The sequence below is a fragment of the Staurois parvus genome, unplaced genomic scaffold, assembly GCF_062004578.1.
Source record: "Staurois parvus isolate SC_StPar_1 unplaced genomic scaffold, SC_StPar_1.0 ptg000274l, whole genome shotgun sequence".
In the NCBI taxonomy this organism is placed as follows: Eukaryota; Metazoa; Chordata; class Amphibia; order Anura; family Ranidae; genus Staurois; species Staurois parvus.
The window spans coordinates 487,183-507,187 of record NW_028318070.1 but is presented as its reverse complement, the minus strand read 5'-3'; the positions used below and the strand labels follow the sequence as shown (position 1 = coordinate 507,187).

Genomic DNA, 20,005 nt, shown 5'->3' with positions numbered 1-20,005 from the left:
CAGCCAAATGCAACAAAGTTGATTGGACAGTGTTCCACAGTACCAATGGACAATGATCCAAAACACACTGCAAAAGCAACCCAGGAGCTTTTGAAGGAAAAAAATGGCTGAGTCAATCACCTTATCTCAACCCAATTGAGCATGCATTTCACTTGCTGGAGGCAAAACTAAACACAGAAAGACCCATAAACAAAGAACAGATGAAGACAGCTGCAGCTAGAGCCTGGCAAAGCATCAGAAAGGAGGAAACCCAGTCTTTGGTAATGTCCATGGGTTTCATACTTCAGGCAGCCATTGCCAGTAAAGGATTCTCAACAAAATATTAAAAATAAACATTTTGCTTATGATTATATTCAATTGTCCAATTAATTTTGGTCCCTTGAAAAAGAGGGGATGGCTACTCTTAAGAGCTGTATTTCCTAAACCCTTCCTCCAATTTGGATGTCCATACCCTCAAATTAAACCTAAGAGTGTGCACTTTCAGCCCATTTTCATTATATAACTATAGCTTGAATATGTTTTGGTAAATACCTGAAAAAATCTAAAATTGTGCCTGTGTCCAAATATACTGTATATGGACCCAACTGTATTTATATAGTGGAAGTAGAGGGTTTGCTACATTGTGCTAGCTGCTCATATACCTCTTTGCGCTCAATGTTTATATTTTTTTACATGTAGCTGTTTGATTTCAGTTCGAATTTAGGAAGATATATGTAAAGGGATCTGTATAGAAAGGATGGCAGTGAGAATGTAAACCGTGCAGAGATCGTTTTTATGAAGAGAACTGAATTCTGCTGACCATTTTCTGTATCCACACATTGCAGTAAATGTCATTATGTGTGAAAAGGCTGTGCATGAAAGTGACAATGTCGTATACATCGTGTGACAGGCCTCTTACCCTCCACATTTTACAATGTGATTTAGTCCTGGGGCTTTATTTTTAAAGCAGAAGCTTTATTTTATTTAGTGTCACTTATTAATGATACAGAGAGTTATGTATTTACTTGCTTATGTTGCATAAGAGTTTAACAACATCAGATAATCCCTATTTGCATTCAAACAGGTGAATCAACACAAAATAAACAAACCTTTATATGAAGAAAAACACTCTTTACTGAACACTTAGACGTGTCTGGAAGAAAACTGGTACCTGTGTGTAGCCACTGTTCATTATGTAATAGCAGAGAAGGACTGAACCAGGAAAAAAGGTACAGCCACATGATGCCACTCATCAGACAGTACCAGAGGTCAGACATCTGAAAAAAAAAACAAATTCTAACCAATAAGGAAAGAATGAATGAAGCTACAGTAAAAGTAAATTATGCAGGTTTTTACAATGAGTATTCGCAGCTGCTCTCTCGGGATTGGTTGAGAGCTGTAAAGGAGTCAGCAAACAGCTTAAAACAGCCTTTATGCACAAGTACTATTTAGATGGAACGACAAGATGGATTGTTTACATCAGATGAGCTCTACAAGAAATAATATGGCATACTCCTCCCAACATTACGAGACACCTTACACAATGCATTTGACACTGTCAAACTTCTTGCTTCTTTGTATGACACTTCTATAATTGTAATTCCAATGCCAGGCAAAGATGTTACTAAACCAGACTCCTCAGGGATGTGCAATTCATATCGCCTGTCGCCCGGGACACGCAGGTCCGGGGATCAAGCAGGTGTTTCTTTTTTTACATTTAGCCCTGCTGTGGGCAAGTATGTTTGTTTTTTTGTTGTTTTTTTTTTTTTGTGGAGTGGACACCAGTGAAGCATGAACAGATCTTCATGCTACACCAGAATTAGCGGGCTCTCCACTCATCCATGCTGCTATCCGGTGCTAGCAGTCCCCTCTTCGGTGGCCTATCACTAGTTAGGTGGTTCCCTCAGCGCATTCACTCTGCTCAGCGGCTCTGTTCAGTCTAGGCCACTCCCACACTTTTCTTATTATCCTCCTCCTTCTTGGACACGCTGCCAAGCCGCCCTTCCCTCAGTCCTCACCTCAGCACTCGCTCTCCTTCTCTCCATTTGTATCCCTCTATCTGCATATACTCTGCTGCAGAACAAACACACATCGGACAGCCTCAGGACCTGGACCACCATACAGGACATATCAATGGCAACACGCATCAAACTGTGTCCTATTACTTCTCATCTACTCCACCTGCCACATCGACACACAGCATTGTACTCAGTGTGGGGATAGTCAGATGTTGCATGGCACCTCCGACCATCCCTACGCTCTGCATACCACCTCCAACCATCCCTACACTCAGCAAGACAGCTCTGTAGGGATGCTCAGAGGTGTCATGCTGAGTGTAGGAATGATCATAGATGTGATAACTGAGTGTAGAGATGGTCAGAGGTGGCATGTTGAGCATAGGTATGGTCAGAGGTGTGATTGCTGAGAGTAGAGATGGTCAAAGGTGTAACTGCTGAGCGTAGGGATGGTCAGACAGGGAGGCACAAATCCTATCACCGGACGCCTGAGACATGCCATTCCAGGCTCTGGGTAAGTGGGGTTTTTTTACACATATGCAGCCTCATGACATGTGAAAAATTAAATAAAAATTAAAAAGAAAAAAAGAATAAAGAAAAAAAAAAAACTAAATCAGGTTTTGTCAAAGTTAGTGTTAGGGTTAAGGTTAGGGTCATGGCCAGTATATTTTGGGTACATTTAAAAAAAACCAAAACATTTTTTAAATTAGTATCAGGGTCTATGTCAGGGCTCCCGGGTATGACCAGAGGTGTGTGACTGACGCAGGGAAACGCAGACTTCAGATATGTTATAAACAATATAATTTATTAACACTAACAATACAAACATAAACGCAGTGCAATACTAAAACATAACACAGTGCAAACAAACCAAACCAATCCAACCACAGATAACAATACATACAATGCAAGCGTCGTCAGGCAGGCCGGGTCAATATCAATCGGGCAGGTAGGTACAGGGGGAGCAAGCGGAGAATGGTCGGGGTCACAAGCCAGGTTCAGCAGGTAGCGGGCAGCGTGGTACAGAGGGTCAGGCAGAGGGATGGTCAGGAACGAGCCGGGGTCAGAGCAGGAGAAGTCAGCAGAGGTCCAGATCAGGCAGGGTCAGGAACAGGAACAGGATGCAGGATGCAGGAACAGGATACAGGGCCCAGGAAAAACACACACCAAGGCAGAGTCTGCAGGTCTGGCCATCCCTTAAATACACCAGTATAAGCAGTTTCAGGTGTTTGGCTGGCTGCGAGGTTGAGTCTCTGATTGCTGGGAGCACCCGCTGGCCAGCCCTGGTACTGCAGCCCATAAGGCAGGTGAGTCCCACCATTGCTGGCCAGTCCATTCCTGACAGTACCCCCCCCTCAAGGAGCGGCCTCAGGATGCTCCAAACAGTCCTAGCTGGGCAAAATGTTCCACCGCCCGGGTCTGGTAACTGGCGGGATATCAAAGACTGGCGGCACACCGGGCAGCGGCACATCGGGCAGAGGCACATCGGGCTGGACTCCGGGCAGAGGCACATCGGGCTGGACTCCGGGCAGAGGCACATCGGGCTGGACTCCGGGCAGAGGCACATCGGGCTGGACTCTGGGCAGAGGCACATCGGGCTGGACTCCGGGCAGAGGCACATCGGGCTGGACTCCGGGCAGAGGCACATCGGATCACCAGGCGAAGCAGCAGGCAGCGGGCCCCCAGGTGGAGCGGCAGGCAGCGGGCCCCCAGGCGGAGCGGCAGGCACCGGGCCCCCAGGCGGAGCGGCAGGCACCGGGCCCCCAGGCGGAGAGGCAGGCACCGGGCCCCCAGGCGGGGCGACAGGCACCGGGCCCCCAGGCGGGGCGACGGGCACCGGGCCCCCAGGCGGGGCGACGGGCATCGGGCCCCCAGGTGGGGCGCCGGGTCCCCAGGCGGAGCGGTGGGCGCCGGGCCCCCAGGAGGGGCGACAGGCATCGGGCCCCCAGGCGGGGCGACAGGCATCGGGCCCCCAGGCGGGGCGAAAGGCATTGGGCCCCCAGGCGGGGCGACGGGCATCGGGCCCCCAGGAGGGGCGACAGGCATCGGGCCCCCAGGCGGAGCGGCGGGCGCCGGACCCCCAGGCGGAGCGACAGGTCTCGGGTCCCCAGGAGGAGCGGCGGGCGCCGGACCCCCAGGCGGAGCGACAGGTCTCGGGCCCCCAGGCGGAGCGGCGGGCGCCGGACCCCCAGGCGGAGCGACAGGTCTCGGGCCCCCAGGCGGAGCGGCAGGTCTCGGGCCCCCAGGCGGAGCGGCGGCGCTGGACCCCCAGGCGGAGCGACAGGTCTCGGGCCCCCAGGCGGAGCGGCGGGCGCTGGACCCCCAGGCGGAGCGACAGGTCTCGGGCCCCCAGGCGGAGCGACAGGTCTCGGGCCCCCAGGCGGAGCGGCGGCGCCGGACCCCCAGGCGGAGCGACAGGTCTCGGGCCCCAAGGCGGAGCGGCGGGCGCCGGACCCCCAGGCGGAGCGACAGGTCTCGGGCCCCCAGGCGAAGCGGCGGGCGCCGGACCCCCAGGCGGAGCGACAGGTCCCGGGCCCCCAGGCGGAGCGGCGGGCGCCGGACCCTCAGGCGGAGCGACAGGTCTCGGGCCCCCAGGCGGAGCGGCGGGCGCCGGACCCCCAGGCGGAGCGACAGGTCTCGGGCCCCCAGGCGGAGCGGCGGGCGCTGGACCCCCAGGTGGAGCGACAGGCACCGAGACAGGCTGGACTCCGGGCAGAGGCACATCGGGCTGGACTCCGGGCAGAGGCACATCGGATCACCAGGCGAAGCAGCAGGCAGCGGGCCCCCAGGTGGAGCGGCAGGCAGCGGGCCCCCAGGCGGAGCGGCAGGCACCGGGCCCCCAGGCGGAGCGGCAGGCACCGGGCCCCCAGGCGGGGCGACAGGCACTGGGCCCCCAGGCGGAGCGACAGGTCCCGGGCCCCCAGGCGGAGCGGCGGGCGCCGGACCCCAGGCGGAGCGACAGGTCTCGGGCCCCCAGGCGGAGCGGCGGGGGCGCCGGACCCCCAGGCGGAGCGACAGGTCTCGGGCCCCCAGGCGGAGCGGCGGGCGCTGGACCCCCAGGTGGAGCGACAGGCACCGAGTCACCAGGCACGACAGTGGGCTCCGAGTCAACTGGCATGACCGCTGGCACTGGGTCAGACAATGGATCGTCTGGCTGGACAGCGGGCATCGGGTCACCAGGCATCAGGTCATTTGGCTCGACAGCGGGCACCGCGTCATCTGGCAAGGCAGTGGGCTCCGAGTCAACTGGCATGACCGCGGGCACTGGGTCAGACATTGGATCGTCTGGCTGGACAGCGGGCATCGGGTCACCAGGCATCAGGTCATTTGGCTCGACAGCGGGCACCGCGTCATCTGGCAAGGCAGTGGGCTCCGAGTCAACTGGCATGACCGTGGGCACTGGGTCAGACATCGGATCGTCTGGCTGGACAGCGGGCATCGGGTCACCAGGCATCAGGTCAATTGGCTCGACAGCGGGCACTGCGTCATCAGGTACCGGATTGTCTGGCTCGACAGCGGGCATCGGGTCACCAGGTATGACAGCGGGCACTGGGTCACCAGGCATCAGGTCATTTGGCTCGCCAGCGGGCACCGGGTCATCTGGCAAGGCAGTGGACACCGAGTCACCAGGCACGACAGCGGGCTCTGAGTCAATTGGCACGACAGCAGGCACCGGATCAGGTACTGGATCGTCTGGATCAACAGCGGGCATTGAGTCAACTGGCCTAATAGGATCATCAGGCTGGATCAGTTCATCATGCTGGGTAGAGGCATCAGGCTGAGTGGAGGCATCAGGCTGAGTAGAGGCATCAGGCTGAGTAGAGGCTTCAGGCTGAGTAGAGGCATCAGGCTGAGTAGAGGCATCAGGCTGAGTAGAGGCATCAGGCTGAGTAGAGGCATCAGGCTGAGTAGAGGCATCAGGCTGAGTAGAGGCTTCAGGCTGAGTAGAGGCTTCAGGCTGAGTAGAGGCATCAGGCTGAGTAGAGGCATCAGGCTGAGTAGAGGCATCAGGCTGGGTACAGGCATCAGGCTGAGTAGAGGCATTAGGCTGGGTACAGGCATCAGGCTGAGTAGAGGCATCAGGCTGGGTACAGGCATCAGGCTGAGTAGAGGCATCAGGCTGAGTAGAGGCATCAGGCTGAGTACAGGCATCAGGCTGAGTACAGGCTTCAGGCTGGGTACAGGCATCAGGCTGGGTACAGACCTCAGGCTGAAGTGCGGGTGCCGAGGCACCAGGCTGAACCACGGAAGGCCGGTTCTCAGACGGCAGGCTCACCAGTTTGGATACTGGCAGGATGGTATTGGTTGGAAAGAATTTTCGCTTTTTTCTGGTTTTAACTACTGGAGCACTGCAAGTAAAGGCAGGTCTGCAAACGAATGGAGCAGCTGGAGACAGAGAAGAGCTGGAGGATGGAACAGGGGAGGGAACAGTTGCTACAGAGGACTTCTTTACAGGGTTAAAGGCAGGATAGGTGCAGCGAGTGGGAAAAGGGTACTGACATGCGGTAGTTAGCAGGGCAGGAGGAGCTGTAGGGAATGCAGGAATAGAGCTTTGAGGAAATAGATTAGAAGCAGGACTGGGTTTTTGTAGGCTGACTGAGGCTGGGTGCAACAAATCTGTCCATGTCTGCAGTAGGGGTTGAACAAAGCTCAGTTTACACAAAGCCTGTCTGGTCAAAGACTGCACTGCGTTTATACAATCCCTTAGTACCTGTGGTGAACATGCAGAATAACGCTCCAGAAAGTAATCCACATCATCCTCTAATAACCATACCAGGGACTCTACCTGGTCGGCACTAAATGGCGGCAAAAATTCATCCCTGCATTAGGGGTACCAGATGAAACCAACTCCGCACAAACCTGAATCAATGGCTGCACCTCAGAGAATTCTGTGCCCTGATCTACTAGAACATGAGCGAGCCGTATACATTCTAGCAGTTGATCCCTGGGATACTCCTTCAGAGTTTGATAAGCATACTCTCTGTCATCAAACACTAGCAGATATAAATACACAACCTCATCAAGATCCATCCTTCCCAGCAACAAGCCAAGATGGCTTCCCTGTGCAGCCACTTCTGGTCAGGATTGGCCTTGGTGTAATGTCAGGGCTCCCGGGTATGACCAGAGGTGTGTGACTGACGCAGGGAAACGCAGACTTCAGATATGTTATAAACAATATAATTTATTAACACTAACAATACAAACATAAACGCAGTGCAATACTAAAACATAACACAGTGCAAACAAACCAAACCAAACCACCCACAGATAACAGTACATACAATGCAAGCGTTGTCAGGCAGGCCGGGTCAATATCAATCGGGCAGGTAGGTACAGGGGGAGCAAGCGGAGAATGGTCAGGGTCACAAGCCAGGTTCAGCAGGTAGCGGGCAGCGTGGTACAGAGGGTCAGGCAGAGGGATGGTCAGGAACGAGCCGGGGTCAGAGCAGGAGAAGTCAGCAGAGGTCCAGATCAGGCAGGGTCAGGAACAGGAACAGGATGCAGGAACAGGATACAGGGCCCAGGAAAAACACACACCAAGGCAGAGTCTGCAGGTCTGGCCATCCCTTAAATACACCAGTATAAGCAGTTTCAGGTGTTTGGCTGGCTGCAAGGTTGAGTCTCTGATTGCTGGGAGCACCCGCTGGCCAGCCCTGGTACTGCAGCCCATAAGGCAGGTGAGTCCCACCATTGCTGGCCAGTCCATTTCTGACAGTCTATATGTTTTAGGCAGGTTAAAAAATTTCAAAATGGCCACCATTTTTTTCTGGGCCCTAGTACGGGTACAAACAACTAACATACATATATGTATGAAGTAATGGTAGTGCAGGAACAGTTAAAGGGCACAAATGTATAAACCTACTGCAGGACAATTTTATGGTACAGTTCATAGAGGCCCCAACTAGGAATGATGCTCTGTTGGACCTGGTAATCTCAAACCATACAGAGCTTATTACAAATATCCATAAAAAAACCATTTGGGTAGCAGTGATCATAACATGATTTCATTTATTGTTAGCATCAAGCATATACGGGAAAAATAAAACACTCGACTTTAAGAGAGCTAATTTTCCAAGGCTGAGAGCTGCTCTCCAAGACTTAGACTGGGAGGGAATATTGGCATCGATGAACACAACACAGAAATGGGAGTTCTTAAAAAAGTATGTATGTGAACACTGAAAATTATATTCCCATGGGCAACAAGTTTAAAAGCCTAAAAATCAAACCTATATGGCTTGCGGCCAAAGTTAAAAGAGCTACAGATAATAAGAAAAGAACTTTTAATGTAATATAAAAATTAAGGAACGCTATCATCGTTTAAACATTACAAAGTATATGACAAATTATGTAAAAAGGAAATAAAGGCTGCAAAAATTGAAAACGAATGACATATTGCAAAAGATAGCAGGAAAACCCCCAAAAAGTCTTCAAATATACTAATAGTAAAAAGGTCAGGTCTGAGTATGTAGGTCCTTAAAAAAATAATCTAGAGTGGGTAACTGGGGACAAAGAGAAGGCAAATTTATTATATACCTTCTTCAGCTCTGTGTATACAAAGGGGCATGGGGAGCTCTTGTCCATAATGGGCATGGTAATGACACAGCTCCAGATGGTCCACATTGGCTCACAGCTGATATGATCCAGAAATATTTAGACAGAATAAAGGTGAATAAAGCACCTGGACCGGGTGGCATACACCCACGGGACCTTACAGAATTGTCATTTCAAAGACATTGTTTCTAATTTTTAGAGACTCTTTAATGACTGGCATAGTACCACTGGATTGGCGTAAGGCCAATGTGGTGCCTATATTTAAAAAGGGGTCAAAATCTTTAAGTAATTATAGACCTGTTAGTTTAACATTTATAGTTGGGAAGATATATATATATATATATATATATATATATATATATGTGCAACGCCATACTGGGAGCAAATTTGGCTCCCATGGTCACCCCTCTATTCTGCAAGTAATACACACACCATCAAACCAAACATAATTATGTCCCATGGCAAAGTCTTAAAGGAGCGCCACTGAGATTATTTGTTGCCCCTAATGTTATAGCTTCTCCTAAGAAACCTTCTGTGTGTACATTTAATATATGTAAAAATAGGAAAATGGAGGTTTTTCAATCTATGGTTACAAATAAATTGTTTAAGATTACCTGTACCACTGAGAATGTGCTTTATTTGATTCAATGTCCATACGGGTTCCAATACGTTGGATGCACTATAAGAACACTACAGACCAGGTTAAAAGAACATATTGCCAATATTAAAAAAGGTTTTCCCAACTGTAGCATTTCCAAACACTATGCCCTGCATCATGGTAGGAATTCTGAGGGAACCCTGTTCATGGGTATTGCTACATTGCAGGTCCATCGAACCCCTCGTGTATTGTATTGTTACTGTATTGTCTCATGTTCTGTTCCCCACTATAATGTACAGCGCTGAGCAAAGCTTCTGGCGCTATATAAATACTGTATAATAACAATAATTTTCTAAGAACTGGAGGGGTAGTTAGATCAAACGAGAAATTTCAAAACTGGAAACCTGGTGGATTTATACCTTGAAATCCTATATACCACACAGGCTTAGTGAATGGAATATAAATGCTTTTATTAACAATAGTTGATCAAATATATATTTAATAAGTTCCTTCTTTTTTATATGTGTTTATATATCCATTTATGTTGTTATGAGATGTTTATTCATTATATAATTTATTATATGACTTTTTAATTCTCATAGTTTATTATGGAATGTTATGTTAATTGATATATCTTTATTGACCACAAGATGGCACAATGGCTATTGGTGCAATGTTTTTTGTCTTTATGGATCTATTTATGGAATGGATCCATTAGTGTTTATGTAAATATTCATAGATTTTTTAGGTTTATTTTTCTAATTGACAATCAGTTTTGGTTGCATGGGGAGGGCTGTTTGGGACAGGATATGCTGTTATGACGAAACACATAGGGAGGAGTTGGAGCGTATGACGTAATCGCACACCAGAACGTGGTGGCCATCTTGTCAGTTGGAAACAAACCACCAGTGGATATGGTGACATGCTGTTTTTTGATGATGCTTGATGAACGTGTTTTATTGCGATTGAGGCATTAAAATGTTCTTTAATTACTACACTATGAGGACTCCTTTTTATCTCTGAATTGGATTGTCCTCTATGAGGATAATATTTATCATAGGTTCATCCCAGAGTCATTTTCATTTTGAGATCCGGATTTAAAGAGCTCACAAGCTTATGACTTGCTCCTGGGGATCACACAGTGTTTTTTGACCTATCCCTAATTGGGGGTATTATTAGCAGGTAAGAGGCAGTATGATCGGTGTTGGTGAAGGATTTCCTCCTTTTTCCTTTTGGTGGTTTCTGGGAAATCTATATGACTGCTGTGGATTCTTGTCAGAGGGACCTTTTCTTTTTTCTCGCTTGATTGAAGCCTTTTGGATTGGACTTTTATGTTTATCACATTGCTGAATTTTGTTTTTAGTGCAGCACTTTCTTTTATATATATATATATATATATATATATATATATATATATATATTCCTTGTATTGTAACCTGCAATATTGTGGTGGCTGCTTTTGTGTTTTTTTTCCACTTTATTTCTTTTTAGACCATAGCACAAATTTAAATCCAATTTTTAGAGCTATAGTTGGGAAGATACTGGAGAGTTTAATAAAAGACCACATAGATGAGTTCTTGCTGTAAAAAAATATTTTAAGCAACAGACAGCATGGATTCATGAAAGACAGAAGTTGTCAAACAAATCTGATTTCTTTTTATGAGGAGGTGAACAAAACCTTGAACAGAGGGTGGTTGTGGATGTGGTATACTTGGACAGAGGGGTGGCGGTGAACGTGGTATACTTGGATTTTGCAAAAGCGTTTGACACAATTCCCCACACACGGCTAATGTGTAAAGTAAAGTCTACAGGCTTGGAAAAATCCGTATGCAAATGGAGAGAAAACTGGCTAAAAGATAGTATTCAGAGAGTAGTGGTTAATGATTCATACTCTGAATGATTCGGACTAGAGTTGTTAGTGGTGTACCCCAGGGTTCAGCATTGGGACCCCAACTTTTTAATTAATTTATAAACGATATAGGGTCTGGGATTAAAAATAATGTTTCAGTCTTTGCAGATGACACCAAGCTGTGCAGATGGAATAACATCCTTACAGGATGTCACCAATTTTTGGGCAGCACAGTGGCTAAATGGTTAGCACTTTCACCTGGCAGTACTAGGGTCGTTGGTTCGAATCCCAGCCATGGCACCACTTGCCTGGAGTTTGCATGTTCTCCCTGTGCCTGTGTGGGTTTCCTCCAGGTACTCCGGTTTCCCCCCACACTCCAAAAGACATGCTGGTAGGTTAATTGGATCCTGTCTAAATTGGCCCTAGTATGTGTATGTATGAATGTAAGTTAGGGACCTTAGATTGTACGCCCCTTGAGGGTTAGGGACTGATGTGAATGTACAATATATGTGTAAAGCGCTGTGCAAATTGACGGCGCTATATAAGTACCTGAAATAAATAAATAACTTACAAGCCGACCTCAATGCACTGTTTAATTGGGCAACTATGTGGCAAATGAGGTTTAATGTTGATAAATGTAAGGTTCTGCATGTGGGCACTAAGAATAAGCATGCATCACACATTCCAAGTTGGGTACAACTGGGGGAATCAATGGTGGAGAAGGATCTGGGAGTTCTGGGTAGATCATAAGCTTAATAATGGCATGCAATGCCATGCTGCGGGTTCAAAAGCGAGCAAAATCCTCTCTTGTATTAGGAGAGGTATAGACTCCAGAGAGAGAGATATAATTTCTCCCAATACAAATCATTAGTAATGCCTCATCTGGAATATGCAGTTCAGTTTTGGGCACCAATTCACAAAAAGAACATTGGGGAACTGGAGAAAGTACAGAGAAGGGCAACCAGACTGATACAAGGCATGGAGGAGCTCAGCTATGAGGAAAGAATAGAGGAACTGAATTTATTCTCTCTTGAAAAGAGGAGACTAAGGGGAATATGAACTCCATGTATAATACATAAGGGGGGATATGATCACCATGTATAATACATAAGGGGGGATATGATCTCCATGTATAATACATAAGGGGGGGATATGATCTCCATGTATAATACATAAGGGGGATATGATCTCCATGTATAATACATAAGGGGGGATATGATCTCCATGTATAATACATAAGGGGGATGTGATCCCCATGTATAATACATAAGGGGGATGTGATCTCCATGTATAATACATAAGGGGGATATGATCACCATGTATAATACATAAGGGGGGATATGATCTCCATGTATAATACATAAGGGGGGATATGATCACCATGTATAATACATAAGGGGGGATATGATCACCATGTATAATACATAAGGGGGGGATATGATCTCCATGTATAATACATAAGGGGGATATGATCTCCATGTATAATACATAAGGGGGGATATGATCTCCATGTATAATACATAAGGGGGATATGATCCCCATGTATAATACATAAGGGGGATGTGATCTCCATGTATAATACATAAGGGGGATATGATCACCATGTATAATACATAAGGGGGGATATGATCTCCATGTATAATACATAAGGGGGGATATGATCACCATGTATAATACATAAGGGGGGATATGATCACCATGTATAATACATAAGGGGGGGATATGATCTCCATGTATAATACATAAGGGGGATATGATCTCCATGTATAATACATAAGGGGGGATATGATCTCCATGTATAATACATAAGGGGGATATGATCCCCATGTATAATACATAAGGGGGATGTGATCTCCATGTATAATACATAAGGGGGATGTGATCTCCATGTATAATACATAAGGGGGGATATGATCTCCATGTATAATACATAAGGGGGATATGATTACCATGTATAATACATAAGGGGGATATGATTACCATGTATAATACATAAGGGGGGATATGATCACCATGTATAATACATAAAGGGGATATGATCTCCATGTATAATACATAAGGGGGGATATGATCACCATGTATAATACATAAGGGGGGATATGATCACCATGTATAATACATAAGGGGGGATATGATCACCATGTATAATACATAAGGGGGGATATGATCTCCATGTATAATACATAAGGGGGATATGATCTCCATGTATAATACATAAGGGGGGATATGATCTCCATGTATAATACATAAGGGGGATATGATCCCCATGTATAATACATAAGGGGGATGTGATCTCCATGTATAATACATAAGGGGGATATGATCACCATGTATAATACATAAGGGGGGATATGATCTCCATGTATAATACATAAGGGGGGATATGATCACCATGTATAATACATAAGGGGGGATATGATCACCATGTATAATACATAAGGGGGGGATATGATCACCATGTATAATACATAAGGGGGGGATATGATCTCCATGTATAATACATAAGGGGGATATGATCTCCATGTATAATACATAAAAGGGGATATGATCCCCATGTATAATACATAAGGGGGATGTGATCCCCATGTATAATACATAAGGGGGATGTGATCTCCATGTATAATACATAAGGGGGATGTGATCTCCATGTATAATACATAAGGGGGATGTGATCTCCATGTATAATACATAAGGGGGGATGTGATCTCCATGTATAATACATAAGGGGGATATGATTACCATGTATAATACATAAGGGGGATATGATTACCATGTATAATACATAAGGAGGATATGATCACCATGTATAATACATAAGGGGGGATGTGATCACCATGTATAATACATAACGGGGGATGTGATCACCATGTATAATACATAAAGGGGGGGATATGATCTCCATGTATAATACATAAGGGGGATATGATCCCCATGTATAATACATAAGGGGGATATGATCCCCATGTATAATACATAAGGGGGATATGATCTCCATGTATAATACATAAGGGGGATATGATCTCCATGTATAATACATAAGGGGGGATATGATCTCCATGTATAATACATAAGGGGGGATATAATCTCCATGTAGAATACATAAGGGGGGATATGATCTCCATGTATGATACATAAGGGGGGATATGATCTCCATGTATAATACAGAAGGGGGGATATGATCTCCATGTATAATACATAAGGGGGATATGATGACCATGTATAATACATAAGGGGGATATGATGACCATGTATAATACATAAGGGGGGATATGATCTCCATGTATAATACATAAGGGGGATGTGATCTCCATGTATAATACATAAGGGGGGATGTGATCACCATGTATAATACATAAGGGGGGATATGATCTCCATGTATAATACATAAGGGGGGAGGATATGATCTCCATGTATAATCCATAAGGGGGGAGGATATGATCTCCATGTATAATCCATAAGGGGGGATATGATCTCCATGTATAATACATAAGGCGGGATATGATCTCCATGTATAATACATAAGGGGGGAGGATATGATCTCCATGTATAATCCATAAGGGGGGATATGATCTCCATGTATGATACATAGGGGGGATATGATCTCCATGTATGATACATAAGGGGGGATATGATCACCATGTATAATACATAAGGGGGGGTATGACCTCCATGTATAATACATAAGGGGGGATATGATCTCCATGTATAATACATAAGGGGGGATATGATCTCCATGTATAATACATAAGGGGGGGTATGACCTCCATGTATGATACATAAGGGGGGATATGATCACCATGTATAATACATAAGGGGGGGTATGACCTCCATGTATAATACATAAGGGGGATATGATCTCCATGTATGATACATAAGGGGGGATATGATCTCCATGTATAATACATAAGGGGGGATATGATCTCCATGTAGAATACATAAGGGGAGGATATGATCTCCATGTATAATACATAAGGGGGGATATGATCTCTATGTATAATACATAAGGGGAGGATATGATCTCCATGTATAATACATAAGGGGGGATATGATCTCCATGTATAATACATAAGGGGGGATATGATCTCCATGTATAATACATAAGGGGGAAATGATCTCCATGTATAATACATAAGGGAAGATATGATCTCCATGTATAATATATAAGGGGGGATATGATCTCCATGTATAATCCATAAGGGGGGAGGATATGATCTCCATGTATAATACATAAGGGGGGATATGATCGCCATGTATAATACATAAGGGGGGATATGATCTCCATGTATAATACATAACGGGGGAAATGATCACCATGTATAATACATAAGGGGGATATGATCTCCATGTATAATATATAAGGGGGGATATGATCTCCATGTATAATCCATAAGGGGGGAGGATATATCTCCATGTATAATCCATAAGAGGGGATATGATCTCCATGTATAATACATAAGGGGGGAGGATATGATCTCCATGTATAATCCATAAGGGGGGATATGATCTCCATGTATAAATACATCAGTGGTTCATATAGTGAACTTGGTGTAGAGCTATTCACCCTGAGGTCATCACAGAGGACAAGGGGGCACTCTACGTCTGGAGGAAAATAAATTTAATCTCCAAATACGGAAAAGTTTTGTCACAGTAAGAGCTGTGAAAATGTGGTATAGACTCCCTCAAGAGTTGGTCAGATCAGTGGATTGCTTTAAAAAAGTCCTGGATTCTTTCCTAGATACACAAAATATAACTGGATACTAACATTTATAGGTAAAGTTGATCCAGGGAATATCCGATTGCTTCTCTGGGGATCAGGAAGGAATTTTTTCCCCTGCAGCAGCAAATTGGATAATGCTTTGCTGGGTTTTTTGCCTTCCTCTGGATCAACTGTGTACGATTAGAACTTTTTTTTTTTTTATGGTTGAACTGGATGGACTTTTGTCTTTTTTCAGCCAGACTAACTATGTAACTATGTGATACCGCAGCAATCGTCAGGAGCAGGAGAATTTATTTTGGGTTGTTCTTTGGTGGAAAATTACGGTAATAGCAAGAAATATACAGCTAAAATTAAAAAAAAAATTCTTTTTTATTATTTTGGGCCAGTTTTCCTTTAATAATAATAATAAAAAAGAGGATATTCATTACCATTTACCACCAAATTAAAGTTTGAAAAAAACAAGGTACTATCCAGCTTGCAATGATATGTTATTAAAGTAATTCTAAAGGCTTACATGTTTTTTTTCCTAAAAATAGGAAACATGTAATACTTACCTGCTGTGTGCAGTGGTTTTGCACAGAGCAGCCCCGATCCTACTCTTCTCAGGTCCCCTGCAGGCTCTCCTGGCCCCTCCTTCCTGTCGGGTGCCCCCACAGTAAGCAGCTTGCTATGTGGGCACCCACTACTCCAAGTGTCCATTCACACATGGAGCTGTGGCTCAGCCTCTCCCCCTCTCTCTTCTCACTGACTCACTGGCTTTAATTGACAGCAGTGAGAGCCAATGGCTCCTGCTGCTGTCTCAGCCAATGAGAAGAGGGAGTCCTGGGATAGTCAAGATGTCACTGCACATCGCTGGATAGAAAGGGGACTTAGATGAGTATAAGGGGGGGCTGCTGCACACAGAAAGTTTTTTTACCTTCATGCATTTAGCCTTTACAACCACTTTAACACATGTCAAAGTTGCAAAATTGTGCTTAGGCATTAACATTTGTTTTATCCGCAATCACTAAGTGGTTAAGGAAGTGGACATCGGAGCTTGATATGGCTGCTCAGCATGTGCTTGTACTGAGCACCAAAGCGCTTCTGTGTGCGAGGGTAACCTAAAGGAATAAAGGGTTTTTTTTTATCATTGGAGCCAGCACCTCATTTACTTGCTCAGCAGATGCGCTAAATGCTGAGCATTAAGAGAGCCCAACATTCCTCCTTCCTGACGAGCATCCACTGCAAGGTCTCTCCCTTCCCTGCTCGTTTCCGGATGCAGTGCTGGAGACAGGTAGGGAGGTGAGGAGGTGATAAACAACCTTATTTAAATACAGTTTTGGTTAAAATTATTATTTTTTGATCAGGACAAATAGATTGTCTTAAGAGACAAGTGGATTGGGACCCCAGTTTAGTCCCTTGGACAAGTGGGGTTTTTTAGATTTTCACACCCCTGCTCCTATAGACAACCATCCTTACTAAAAACACATGCAAAACTCGTGGGGAAGGTTTGGCCAACCGTCTTGCCAAGTTTATACATAAATTGACACACAGACAAATCAGAATTGATCCCAGACCAATTTCAATTAATGTTAGAAGGGTCTTTTTTAATATGCAAAATATCCCTGACAATGTAGCAATAGAGCTTTACTGTTATTAGACGATGCTAAGGCATTCAGCAGTGTTGAATGGCTTTCCATTTGGAAGATCCTTCACCGCTTTGGCATAAGCCCCAGTTTTGTTACCTGGCTCAACACTCTCTATTTTATGCCATCTGTCCAAGTGAGCATCAATGGTGAATGTTCTGCTTCTGTACGGCCTACTATAGACACTGAACTGGGGTGTCCCATCACCTCTTTTATTTGCTTAGCATTAGAGCCACTGGTGATATTCATTAGAGACTCCCTGAATACAATCTCCTAGATTGTAAGCTCGTAAGAGTAGGGCCCTCTTACCCCTCGTACGTTGTTTGTTGTTGTTGTACTGTGCCATGTATTGTCCCCCCTATTGTACAGCGCTGAGCAAACCCTTTGGCGCTATATAAACTCATAGTAATAATAATAGTAATAATTAGAGACTCCCTGAATATTGTAGGTTTCTAGAGAAGTGGCGTAGAAGAGAAACTATGCCAATAACTCCCTATTACTCTTCGGAAACACTACTACCTCCCTTCAAAACTTCATCAATTTAATTCACATATTTGTTTTTTCTCGAAACGAAGATTAACTGGAACACATCAACCTTATTTCTCTTAGATCCTTTACTGGAAACTCTCCCTATCTATTCCAAATCCCTACAAATAGTATCGACTTTCCGTTATCTTGGTATGAATATCTCAACACATCACACAGGCTATATAAAGTAAATCTTCTCCCCATGATTAACAAATTATCTAAAAAAGGTGAAAGCTGGCGTTGTGTGCTTCTATCAGTGTAAGTCTAGTAAAATTGAGGATGCCCAGTTTTTCTGGTATTGGCAACCCATCACAATTATTAGCATAGACTTATGTATGGTTATTCAAGTTTTATTGGAATACATAACAAATAATAACCTTCACGGTCATGTGGAATATTTATATGGTGGTTACGGAGAAATTGTGGTTATATTACGTTAATTTTTAGATCCCTGTTTTCCCCTCCCTTACATTAATACATATGTTATGACTTCTGTATTCACTATGTCTTTTACATATTGTCACCCATAAGAGTGTTTGTATGTGAAAAAGACACAAATGAAAATGTATTTGAATATAAAAAAGGTAGGCCTCAGTCATTTTAAAACCTTCACCAAGTCAAAACACACCTATAGAAATTAGTTTAACATGCAACCAACTGTCCCTTGCATCTGACTGGAAAGAGATGGGGCAGCAGATTTACTTTTATTCTAAACAGTATACAGGTGAAACTCGAAAAATTAGAATATCGTGCAAAAGTTAATTTATTTAAGTAATGCAACTTAAAAGGTGAAACTAATATATGAGATAGACTCATTACATGCAAAGCAAGATAGTTCAAGTCGTGATTTGTCATAATTGTGATGATTATGGCTTACAGCTCATGAAAACCCCAAATCCACAATCTCAGAAAATTAGAATATTACATGCAATCAATAAAACAAGGATTGTACATAGAACAATATCAGACCTCTGAAAAGTATAAGCATGCATATGTACTCAGTACTTGGTTTGGTCCCCTTTTGCAGCAATTACTGCCTCAATGCGGTGTGGCATGGAAGCTATCAGCCTGTGGCACTGCTGAGGTGTTATGTAAGACCAGGATGCTTCAATAGTGGCCTTCAGCTCTTCTGCATTGTTCGGTCTCGTGTCTTTCATCTTTCTCTTGGCAATGCCCCATAGATTCTCTATGGGGTTCAGGTCAGGCGAGTTTGCTGGCCAATCAAGCACAGTAATCCCACAGTCATTGAACCAGGTTTTGGTGCTTTTGGCAGTGTGGGCAGGTGCCAAGTCCTGCTGGAAAATGAAGCCAGCATCCCCATAAAGCTCGTCTGCAGAAGGAAGCATGAAGTGCTCCAAAATCTCCTGGTAGACGGCAGCGTTGATCCTGGACTTAATGAAGCACAGCGGACTAACACCAGCAGAGAACATGGCTCCCCAAATCAACACAGATTGTGGAAACTTCACACTGGACTTCAAGCATCTTGCAGTGTGTGCCTCTCCATTCTTCCTCCATACTCGGGGTCCTTGTGCCTCTCCATTCTTCCTCCATACTCGGGATCCTTGGTTTCCAAATGAGATGCAAAAGTTGCTCTCATCAGAAAAGAGGACTTTGGACCACTGAGCAATAGACCAGGTCTGTTTTTCTTTAGCCCAGGTAAGATGCTTCTGATGTTGTTTGTTGTTCATGAGTGGCTTGACAAGAGGAATACAACATTTGACCCCATGTCCAGGATCCGTCTGTGTGTGGTGGCTCTTGATGCACTGACTCCAGCCTCAGTCCACTCCTTGTGAAAGTCCCCAACACTTTTGAATGGCCTTTTCCTGACAATCCTCTCCAGGTTGCGGTCATCCCTGCTGCTTGTGCACCTTTTTCTTCCACACTTTTCCCTTCCACATAACTTTCTATTACTGTGCTTTGTTACAGAACTTTGGGAACATCCAACTTCTTTTGCAATTACCATTTGAGGCTTTCCCTCCTTATGGAGGGTGTTAATGATGGTTTTCTGCACAACTGTCAGGTCAGCAGTCTTTCCCATGATTGTGATTCCTACTGAACCAGACTGAGAGACCATTTAAAGGTTTAGGAACCCTTTGCAGGTGTTATGGCTTAATTAGCTGATTAGAGTGGGACACTGAGCCT

General features: G+C 45.0%; 1 long non-coding RNA gene across 1 annotated transcript in view; it reads right to left on the bottom strand.

The window, feature by feature from the left end:
* Positions 1-1,009: 1,009 nt before the first annotated feature.
* LOC149459105 (uncharacterized) overlaps positions 1,010-20,005 on the bottom strand; it is a 115,773-nt gene continuing 96,777 nt past the window's right edge. The window contains exon 4 of the long non-coding RNA XR_016313345.1: positions 1,010-1,256. This is a non-coding gene — a long non-coding RNA (uncharacterized LOC149459105). The remainder of the gene's footprint in view (positions 1,257-20,005) is intronic.